This window comes from Cyprinodon variegatus, unplaced genomic scaffold (assembly GCF_000732505.1).
Source record: "Cyprinodon variegatus isolate N-32 unplaced genomic scaffold, C_variegatus-1.0 Scaffold498, whole genome shotgun sequence".
In the NCBI taxonomy this organism is placed as follows: domain Eukaryota; kingdom Metazoa; phylum Chordata; class Actinopteri; order Cyprinodontiformes; family Cyprinodontidae; genus Cyprinodon; species Cyprinodon variegatus.
The window spans coordinates 596,966-608,518 of record NW_015150951.1 but is presented as its reverse complement, the minus strand read 5'-3'; the positions used below and the strand labels follow the sequence as shown (position 1 = coordinate 608,518).

General features: G+C 36.6%; 1 protein-coding gene across 6 annotated transcripts in view; it reads right to left on the bottom strand.

Annotated features, from left to right (window-relative positions):
* add2 (adducin 2) overlaps positions 1-6,257 on the bottom strand; it is a 29,997-nt gene extending 23,740 nt beyond the window's left edge. For 3 of the 6 annotated variants that reach the window (XM_015390418.1, XM_015390425.1, XM_015390422.1), the window contains exon 1: positions 5,922-6,256. The gene's annotated coding sequence lies outside the window, so the exon portion shown is untranslated. Of the gene's footprint in view, positions 1-5,326; positions 5,685-5,921 lie in introns of those variants that run through there. The other 3 variants (XM_015390423.1, XM_015390424.1, XM_015390421.1) reach the window with 2 other exon arrangements.
* Between the last annotated feature and the right edge of the window lie 5,296 nt (positions 6,258-11,553).

Sequence of the window (11,553 nt, the reverse complement as noted above, 5' to 3'; positions counted from 1 at the left end):
CCCCCCCAACATGCTGCATAATCAAATTACTTTTGTTTCCATTAAAAGCTTTGAAAGAACAGAAACTTCAAGCTACATCACTTTCCCCTCCGTCAGCTGCTCTCTGAGATGAACAGGAGATTTTAATCTTAACATTTTAAAAATACTCAGAGACTTTCACCTTCATTGGACTATACGTCAAAATAGTTTTATAACTTATTTATGTCACATGTCTGCCAGTGAGAGCATGGATGTAGATGGGAGTCTCATTAAGTAGCTCTGGGTTATTTATTATTATTCTTTAGCTTTTAACAGGTTAATGGTTGATAAGGGAAAAAGTGCAGCTTTGGCAGAGGAATTAGTAAGGCCACCCCTGCATTTATTAACACCTGGAATATTAAAAAACAGGCCTACCACATCATTTCCACATAATCTAAACATCACTGTTCATACATTTGAAAGAGATTTGGATGGAAAATAAAATAGCAGCATTCTTAAAAATATTATTACATTCCAACCCAAATCATCTGGATATAAATAATATAGACTCATCTTTAAACTCTTTCCAAATAATCGTGTTTTTATCTTGATATGTTGCTCAGGCCTTCTTGTAACATCAAAATAGTTTTTTCCTCCTCTGTGTGTCCCTTAGGTCGGATGGTTAAAGCCCAGAAACAAGTGGAAAAACAACCCAAAAAAACATAACACCCTAATCAGAATAGATTAATCAGTGAAAGCCCCAAAGCATCTCATTACAATAAGAAAATATTGGACAGGATATGGTTGATGGAAACAGGAAGAATGTGGTTTCATATCAGCACTATATTCATTCCCATGATGAGTCTGTAAACTTCAGAACAGAAAGTCCAATTTTCATTGGCTTAATCTGAAAAAACAATGTAACTGTTGTCGATTTTGGGAATCTCTGGTCCGGACCAATTATCAACAGATATCAGAAAGGATACCAGATTTATGTTTCCATGGTGTCCATAGTTTTCCTGAGCTACTCTACCAGCCACATGATCAGCAGCATCTTCGCTTTTTGAGAAGGTTAGATTTCCTCAGATCCTTTGCCTGGTTTAGAGCATCCTGACTTACGGCGTCACAGAATGGCATGAAGAACGCCACACAAAGGAGCAGCAGCCGCTGCAGAACGGCAGAAAGCAGCTCAGAGGGTAATCAGGTCTGACCTTCCAGCCATCAGTCACATCATGAGAGCAGATGTCAAAGCAAGGTCATTAAAAAATCCATCTGGTCCATCAGCTCTTTAAATGCTCCCTTCTGGGTCCCCCTTTATGAACACACACCTCCGGTATACATGCATTTTTAATCTAATCATTTATTTTTATCCATTGCTCAGCCATATTTATTTATTTTTTATTTAGGCTTATTTACATGTTTTATCCCTCATTTTTAACTGTTTATTACCTTCTTCATAATTCATTTTATCAACATACCACAGATGCAGACACTTTAAGGATTCCTAAGATACTATTTTATTGTTGTTTAAACTTTGTCTTATTTTTATTACTGAAATATTTTTTTCTTTTGTTCAAACAACTCAAAGTTGTTGTAATTCTGACTTCTCACCTCCTCTATGTTATCTGAAGGAGGTGGATGTGGTGGAGTAATATTGGAAATGTTCCTTTTTTAAGATGAAATTTGAAAAACATTTTTGATCCAAAAGCCAAAAATGGTGTAGAAGGATGTATTAAACATCCTTAGAAGTGGGCTGAAATGAAAAGACCAAAGCAGTAGATTTTCTCTCATTTTGTGAGAAATTAGGTAACTGAAACGCATCCTGTTAATAAATCTGTTGTGCCTCATGCTGGTATCTGTAAGTGACAGATTCCCCTGCAGAGATGATCATATTGGAGCAACCTGCCCTGAGACCTTCTGCCAGTCAGCACTCATCGCCCACTAAGCTTCGGCAGAAAGAAGGTCATGGTTCCCCGCTGACTGTCCGCTGGGGTCTGTCTTAATCTCCTTGACTGGCAGGAAGCTGTAGTGCTTCACTCATTGACTGTCAGCGCAGCCTCATAGATACTGTGTATCTCTGTTAATGCAAAACTTTAAATTGACCTAATTATATATAAAGCTCCTACATGTATTGTTCAGTCACTGGTATCAAAGTGTTGCCAGATAATGTGTAATATTTACTGTAATAACTACAGTTTAAAGTTTTTTGGTTGGATTTTATAGCTGGTTTATTCTCAGGCTGTATAGAATGAAGAACAGAACAGTGTTGCTCCTGTTTCGTTCCTTTAAGTGCACTGCCAATCAGCTGGCTAAAAGAAAAATGCATTATTTAGAAGATAAAGAATCTTGCTGAAACATGCTTCATTATATATATATATATATATATATATATATATATATATATATATATATATATATATATATATATATATATATATATATATATTGTCACAGTAGCAAAACCCTATTGAGATAAGCCTATTTAGCATCTACAACTAGCAACATACAGTAGTAGCCATTCAAAATGTCTTAACTTTCCTTGAGTGGTTCCCTAAGATAAATCTTCTAACTTTACTAAAATATTCTTACTGTCATGATTTGTGGACATGAAGATCTAAAGAGAAGCATCATCTCCTGGTCAGACCCTGTGATTCAGTAAAAGGGTGGAGTCAGTGTAAAAAAAAAAAAATGCATGGCCAGGAGAAGGAGGGGATGGAAGTTGGCGTTTGAATGGTATGGGACAGGCCATTTTGAATGGCTGCTACTGTAGTTCTTCTGCTGTCTTGATCTAATTAGACCAACTAATCAACCAATAGATACCAGCTTGTGATATTCTAATTCTTCTGTTAGTAGTGGAACAGCAAAAGCGATACAAATAAAAAAAAAAGATTAAAGTAGGAAGAAAATTCTGGAAGGATGAGAACCAATAATCGAAGATGGAGCCACAAATGGCCCAATCTGTATTTTCAGTACTTTTTACTCTGATTGTTTCTCTGTTCATTGAGTGGCTTGTTCCTGCTTTTCAGTTACATTAATCAGAGAGGCGCTTCCTCTTCTGGAATATTTTCCTCTGATTTTAATGATCCATACAGTATAACTTCATTAAAGTTGTGACTGAAGCTCTCTGTTGGCTTTTAAGGGAACTGTACCAATGTCAACTGTGCTCCCATGCTCCCCTCTGATGAACATCTACTGCATGGAAAATGAAACACACAGACACTTACCTCTTGATGGAAAATAAAACATTTGAACTTGACGCACACAATGCTGTGAAGAAGACGTTGGACAACAGGGTGTCTGCTTTTAATCCTCAGAATGTAGGATGCATAGGATCAATTATCTCTGGAGGCTGGACCTCACAGGTTTAAAGTTATTTAGTGTGACTCTGCAAATATTGCTTCTTACAACACTTAAAAAAAAAATACAAAATAGCTTTGCTGATTGATTTATACTAGTTACAAGTATAAATCGGATTTATGTATAACAATATCATTTGACAACAGTCCAAAACCTCTTTAAAAACACAACACATGTCACATGAACGTAGTACTTCATAATTTATGAATATATTGTGGTATTTATTTTTTCCCCATTATACAGAGAACCACTACACTGTTCAACCACCTTATGGCTTTAATGCTCTCTCTATCCTGCTGGGTTTCAATCATAAAACAGTAAAAAAAATTGTAGGAGTTACAGTCATCAGTTAGATTGAACCACCAAGCTAATGTTCGCTCTATTCATTCATCTATCAGCCTTGGCCACCCATCTTATGCCAGGTTCCTACTTGGAAGTGTTTTTGTTAAATATTGACCATTGTACTAATGATTCAGTCAGACACTGAAACATATCACGTAAAAATATAATTTTCCAATAAAAATCCTTAGAGCAAGAAGTAAAAAAATAAGCTCTTAGTCTTTTCTTCCCCCCTTGAAACAGTTTGTTCTCAGTAATAAACCAGAGCGGCTCATTTGATCTCTAAATGCTTAAAGGTATTAAAGTTTTTTTGTATATATACTTCTAGATATTGGTAGGTAATTTAAGCAAATTATAAAGAGATGATGACTAGCACATATAATTTATAGAGCATGCTATTATGACAGACTGAAAAAAAACAAAAGTATAGAATCTACCTAATTCAATAGTGGATATCGGTTCCACATCAATGTTTGGCTTTATCTGCAGAGTTATGTTAAAAATTAAGTAGTAACTTCGCTTTAACACAACTCAGCACTTTCCTTCTAAACAATTTAATCAATTAAAACTTAGGGGGTGTTAAGAAAACCTGAAGGGTTTAAACCTGCAACCAATGGATCACTACACATGTCTTCTTCCTCTGTGAGGTATAGCCTGGTGAATTCATATACTTCAAAACATGGTGTAGCTTTCCTTGTTTGAATGTTTCCATTCAAAATGGCCCTTCCCAGTCAAACGCCAGCCAAATGGCAGCCCGCTCCCTGCAACTCCCAGCAAAATCCCCTCCATTTACCCTTATTTACACTGACTCCACCCTTTCCCTGAATTACAGGGTCTGACCAGGAGATTGTGCTTCACTTTAGATCTTAATGTCCACAAATCGTCACAGAAAGAATATTTTAGTACAAAGATTGATGAAAGTAATTGTTGAGGACAAGTCAAGGGCCCATCAAGGAAAGTGGGAATTTTAATGGCTACTACTGTAGATGTCCATTGCTCAAACAGAATGAGTTGTATTAGTTTTAAGTCATAATATCCACACAAATGATCCAATTCTCTCTAAGACAAAAAAACAAAACAAAAACAATAGTGTTAAAGGAACTAAAGATGCTTAAAGATAACCAGAAATATTTAACTTTTCGCTGCAAGCACAATTTTGTGGTTTTATTTTACATAGTTGGCTAATTGCAAAGATTTAGGGAGGCAGAAGAACCACATTGCATTAAATGCAGGTAACAAATATACTTCAGGTAGGTGTGAAGTGAATGTTAAAGCATAAGAGAACACCAGTTCATACCTGAAAGAGTGGGACTTACGAGATCAAATATAAACAGATAAAATAATTATTCAATCAAATTGGACTAACTGTTTACAGTGAACGAGTTTCTTTAAAGTAAAAAAAAATGTTTCTTTAAGTAACGGGAGCTGGTTGAAGATTTCTAACCAGGTCTTTCATGTACAGTGATTATATTCATCTGCACTTTTTATGTACTGTATGGAAGATAATTTGCTTGTCTTTGTATTTTTCTGCTTTTCTTTAATCATTACACGTATTTTAGTAAAACCTGGCTTGTTTATGAGGATCATGTTGCTGCATAATAACAACGCTCTAGTATTAGATCCAGGTAGTAAGAAAAAGCAGACAAAAAAAAAAAAAAAAAAAAAAACAGACCTTTGCTTTGAGCAGCTTTGTTGAGCGCAGCAGTTCATCCCAAACGTTAATATCTGTTACTTTTGTTTATCCTCCTCAGGTTCACATCACGACAGCGGCGCGCGCTGAGCATGGCTGCCTAGCAACACTGGCTGCAGCATCAGCACCGCAGCATCAGGGAATAATGGCTTCCAGCCTGGAGGCAGGCGGAGGCGAGTGGCAGCTGCTCAACAGCTTTCAAACATTTGTTCAGCTCAAAAGCAGATTTTGGTCCATTTCGTTCAGAGCGCATCGTGACTCCGGACGCCTCCAAAGGCTGATGGACTAAAGAAGCGACCATCTGCTGTGGTTCATCTATGCGCGGCCACAGCATCAGTCACAATCCCCACCCTTTATGATGCATTTCAGAAACGATAAAGCCAATAAAAGCTCGCGACATACACCAACGCCCGCGAGATGTGGCTCAATTCGTCTTTAGTCGGGATTTATATGCAAGTGTTGGAAACAGAAATGACAGATGAAGCGGATCTTCTAACAAACGATGTGCAGAGAAACCCCTACAACGCCCAGCCCTCCGCTCCTTCATCATCACAAAGATGCAGCAACGCAGACTCACCTCACAGCATCCCCACGATCGTGTCCAATGCGTGGCACGCCCACGATTCAAAGCTTTATTCCAGAGGCAAAGATTTAGTCAATTAAAAATGTAATATGTGACACCAGTGCCTCAATAGAAAGCAGCTTCAAGGCCTCAGCTGATCTCAGGTCAATAGAACTTGGTTTGGGTTTTTTTTTTTCATTGCGTGGGGCGCTTGGATCGTCCCACGGCCACGCCTTTCCTGTCTGACAGCCCGATGCAGCCAGTCCACGGTCAGCTCGCTACGAAGGGAAGCTTGGCTCTCAGCTTCATCATTGTGTGCTTACTTATGGCCCACGCACCCAGTCCTGCCTGCTGGATTCATTGCCTAGAAAATCAGACTGTGCTCAGGCGCGCGCACCAAACAGAACAGAGACGCTCTGGCGTCAAACAGGCGCCATCTTCTGTTAGAAAGTAGAAGAATAAGCAGCATATTGCACAGGGGGGCCGCCAGGAATTTGGGGCCCCATGAAAGACATTGATATTGGGCCCTCACCGCGACCCAAAATTACGCCAGATTTAATACTGCTATAAAGATATGGAAATGAAAAGCAGAGGCGTAGCCAGGACATTTTTATAAGGGTGGCCAGGCAATAACCAGTGTACACTGAGAGGTGGCCAAAAGTATAGGCACCAAAACTTCACAGTCAATCTAAACTGTTCCAACAAGAAAATTAATGAGCAAAACATCAGGACAAACTATATTTTTCCAAAGCTTTTGCTAACAAATAGACACATATATTCAAACATCCATGCTCTCTGGATAAAAGGTATAGTGGATAAAATTCTTTCAGGTTTGAGTTTTTGTCATTACTTACCTACTTTTAAAGTAATCATTCTGCATAAAATTGATATTTACAAGCACAAATATCAACATAAATTGATTAATACGTTTTAATTAAAATAGATATTTATCTATGATTTCCCTCAAGACTCCTAGATGACTGCAGAGACACATAATTTTCTCTTTAACCCATAAAACACAAAATCTATTTCTGCTTTAATTCTGTACTTATCATCTTTAATGTTAGTATATTGATGTGCATAATTAACCACATATTTTTGTTGTTGTCAAGTAATTGTTAATATATGAAAAATTAAAATGTTTAATTTTTCACAGGGGTGGCCAATGATTGGCTAAGGGTGGCCATGGCCGCTCCTGGCCCCCCATCTAGATCCGCCCCTGATGAAAAGTATAATTCACATTGTCAATGTAATTTTTATTGTCAAATTTCTACAAAGTAAAATGATCAGAACATGAAAAAGTAAAATATACATTGACATTAAACTTTAAATTGACATCTTATCAAAATAACAGCTTATTTAAAACATAAAGCACAGCTCTATGAACACATGAATAGAAAATAGGTTTAGGATTGTGAAAATATATCCCTTTAGGTTTCACTATAACTTTATTCAAGGACAGTTATTTTTATGATCTGAGAGCTTTTTTCTTACATCTATATGTCTAATGATAATAAAACATATATCTTTTTATGTTGCAGCTTCAGGCTGCTCATGAAAATGATCCAGATTTATAGATGTCTTTTAAAGGTTGTAATTTAATCTGAATATAGAAATCTAACTAAACTGTTTTAACAGTGGCCCAGATTTTAATCCAGGCCGCTGGAGGCGACCCAATGCACTGCAGTTATCCAGGATATAGAAACAACTGGAGGGCATTTCATTTTATAGTTCGCTTTTGTTTTAATAATTTTTACATTTTTATATATAAACCTTGAAAATATAAAATGCTAAAAATAGGTAAATTCCAATAGACTGTACTGATGCAAAGACAATGTATCAATATATTCAGGCTTTGTTTCACTGTTTACTGCTGAAAAATGAGGGAGAACATGAAGATTATTGATTTTACTGCTGGATTTTCTTTTTATATTTGAAAAATACTACAGGATAAATCCGTTCTTCTTCTTTTGGGCTCAGTCAAGGGCCCTTAGAATCATCTTAAAACCCCCCCATACAACACCCCTGATAATGCATAACATAAAATGCTCCGCCACTCAATGAATGAGAATATTGGTTCACTTATGACCTAATATCAAAAGTTTTATATTGATCATTCTTGCACTTTGATAGATGATGTCTAAACAGTTGTTTAATTTTTCATTTATTTAAAACTTTAGGGTGAGGGTTTATAAAAGAAGGGTTTCAGCTGCAATGATTGTGTCTAAAAGATTCACAGATGTTCTAAAGGTTTTTAGTCCTGGCTATAGTAACATACTGTAGATGAAAAGCAACAATGATTTTTGAGGGAAGGTCATTAAAAAAAAAGAAAAGAAACGGTTATTTTGTACACTTGTTAAAATTTTGAAAATTGTGAATGGCCCCTTGATAAAATATTATCAAGAGATATACTGCTTTATTAGATTACCCTGTCCATTTAATTTCCTCTTCATATGAATGATTTAAGGCTAAACTCTTGGTCTACAATTAACTTAAGGCTATCATTTAACCTTTCAGCTGAACAATTCCTGCCTTTTTGAATAGGCATACCTCATATTCAGGTACTGTAGTTAATCAATTAGCGGTAGATTCATGTCATTCGAGGATCACGAGAACATCGCCAATAAGATCAAAGTAAAAATTAAGGACGGAGAATGACATTCCTAAGTTGTGTACATGAAGCTCATCTTTCCTTCACCACCAATGATCTAAATGAGCTGAGGGATCATTGTTCATGAAGATAAAATCAATTGTGTGCTGCTTATTCAGACGCATCACATTCAAAATCTCATCTGGTCACAGGCGCGGCTGATGCACACTTTGGTCTTGACATATCCAACAACATTAGCAGTTAAGTTTCCAAAGTGTGATTCTATTTTTAGATCTTATTCAACACCGGTGTTGTCCAGATGAAGTTCACTGTTCAGATATTTTCCAGGATCGATTTTGAACTGCTGTCACACTATTGATCACTGCTTTTCATGACCTGATTTGTAACCTCGTGGTGCGTTCAAGCACACCTCATTCAATGTTCAGTTCGATCTACAGTATAACTTTCTGCTCTCTCTGCTTTTTCTCATAGTAGCTTCACCTCATCTGTTCCCGTTTGTCTGTGACACCATCCTGGAGAGAAATATCAGCTGTGCTGCTGCCATCAACACCTTTGTTGATAGATGTTTGATATTTGCCCTGTTTTCCAGTGTAGTCCTGTTTCTCTGACAGTGACTGGCTGGATGTGCTCTCTTCATCCGCTTACATGGGAGCTGGCTCGGAGCTTGTCTGCCTGGCTGTGTGTTTCCTGGACGGGGCCGCCTTTTACAGCTGCTTTTTGTATCTCTGCTTCTGTCTCCTTGAACCCCAGTCGGCCTCAGCAGATGGCCGCTCACTCTGATCCTGGTTCTGCTGGAGGTTTCTTCCTGTTAAAAGGAGTTTTTCCTCTCCACTGTCGCTACAAGCATGCTTAGTGTGAGGGATTGCATTCGAGTCAATGAGTAGTTTTCCTTAGATGGTAAACTTTGAATCAATTTGACTGGATGATCTTCTGAACTGTAAGGTGCCTTGAGATGACATGTGTTGTGAATTGGCGCTATATAAATAAACTAAATTGAATTTACTAGATTAGCTGTATTAAAGTAAATCTACAATAATGCTGTGCACCATTAAACTGATATTGAAGCTGCTGCTTGGTCAGGAAATATCTTCAAAATTACACAATGTATTAAACATGATGGTAGTTTTACTCTGCAGCTCTCCAAAAGGGGGCGCCACAGGGATTGATATTAGGTCGGTAGAAATGCGTTTGATATAAACTTGCATTTCTATGCAGATGACAGTTATTGCACGAGAGCATTCTACTGAAGCCACTGAATTGTTTCAGAAAGCCTTTGATGACTATTGAATGCTCTTTATTACATTTGTTTTAATACTGATAAAACATTGCTGAAGTATCTTTCTAGATCCAAGGAGCCTCAAAAGATCTCCTCAGTGTTTTCATGTGTAGTTAATAAAATTGAGTGTGTTTACACATTTATTTGGACATGTTGATCATTTATAACCCTGTTACTTTTAAACCCTTTGCGGCAAATCTTTTAAAAAGGCTCAAATTAAGGCTCTTTTTCTGTTTGAAACAAGTTTTTTTTTTTTTTACATGCTGCCTACTATAGCAGCTTTTCCATGGAACTTTTGTCTGTTAAGTTATGGAGATCATTTGTACATGGTGCTTTTTCACAGAGTCTCAGGATGCTTCACTTTATCTCTCCTCTTGAGGTTCACTTCAATGTTTAACTTCAAATGTTAAACCAACATTGTGATTTGCATTTGCAATATAGGCATTGTTTGGCTGTTAAAAAAGGTCCCAGTGGTTACTTTGGATTGCTTTCAACCTTTGTACGTTTTACAGTTGCTCTGAAAAACGCTGACTCATATCTTTTGCTCACACAATTTGCTGTTTCTTTATGTCTCTTTTGCTCAGACTGAGGGCTTCTTGGTCAGCTCTCTCCTCCTGGAACTTGCTTCAGAAAACTTGTGTTTTTTTTACATCCAAACAAAGATTTTGAGACTAATTCGATAACAAGCATTTTTTTTTAATATAGATTTTCCTCTATGAAACTTTCCATTTTAATTGTAGCTGCCTTATGGCCAGGACTCCAATAAGCTCAATGAGACATTGGTTAAATAAAACAAATCTGCATGTATTCTAACACTACATTGCTGAACATGAAATACTATACAATACTACAGTATCTTTAACAAATGAGTCATAAACTCTAACCAAAACTTACTCTAATAAATTGCACATTTAAAAAACTAATTAGAAAACTATAACACTGTCGTGATATATAATATACAAAGCACACAGAATGTAACTTGCTACAGGATAATATTGCTAAAGCATGATTCTGCCACCGCCATACTTTTGTCATATGTTTAGGGATCTGACTCTTGAGCAGATAAATTCTCAGAGACCATAAATCGGATAAACAATTTTACTTTTAAACAAGAAAATCATTAGAGATCTGTACTGCAGAGACTTTGTGGGAAAACAGGCAAACAAAAACTGCTACTTTATAGGTTGTCCTCTAGGGAGAGGTGGTTGGAGTCGGGGGTTGTAAACAACTAGTAACTTCTCTAAGGATGGTAAAATAACTTCTGGCAAAAAACAAAAAAAAACATAAAATGAAATCACCAGTCTCAGAAGATGTTATTTCAGTTTAATTTTCTCAAAAAAGTCTGTGATCAGATGAATAAAAAAAAAAAAAAAAGATTTTATCATCCAAAACTGTTTCTCCCATCCTTTTTTGACTTGTCTACCCCTTTGGTTTTGTCTGACCATGGGTCTCCCTCTAAGACAAAAGTATTGATGATTGTCCAAAAGTGGACCATACAATAACTGATTACTGTATAAAACAAAGACTATTTTACTTTGTCTTTTCACCTGATAATTTAATTATTAGGCTTTTTATTCTTTCCATCTCAAATAAAATAAACAAAAAAAGAAAATATGTTGCCTGGAAGTTAGTGATTAATCAAAATCCTTAGAAAATTAAATACTGTACTATAAACCTGTATTTATAAAACTGGAGCTCATCTGAGTAAGTCCCTTACAATAAATTAAAACTTGAAGAATTGGGAACAAAATACTGAACAA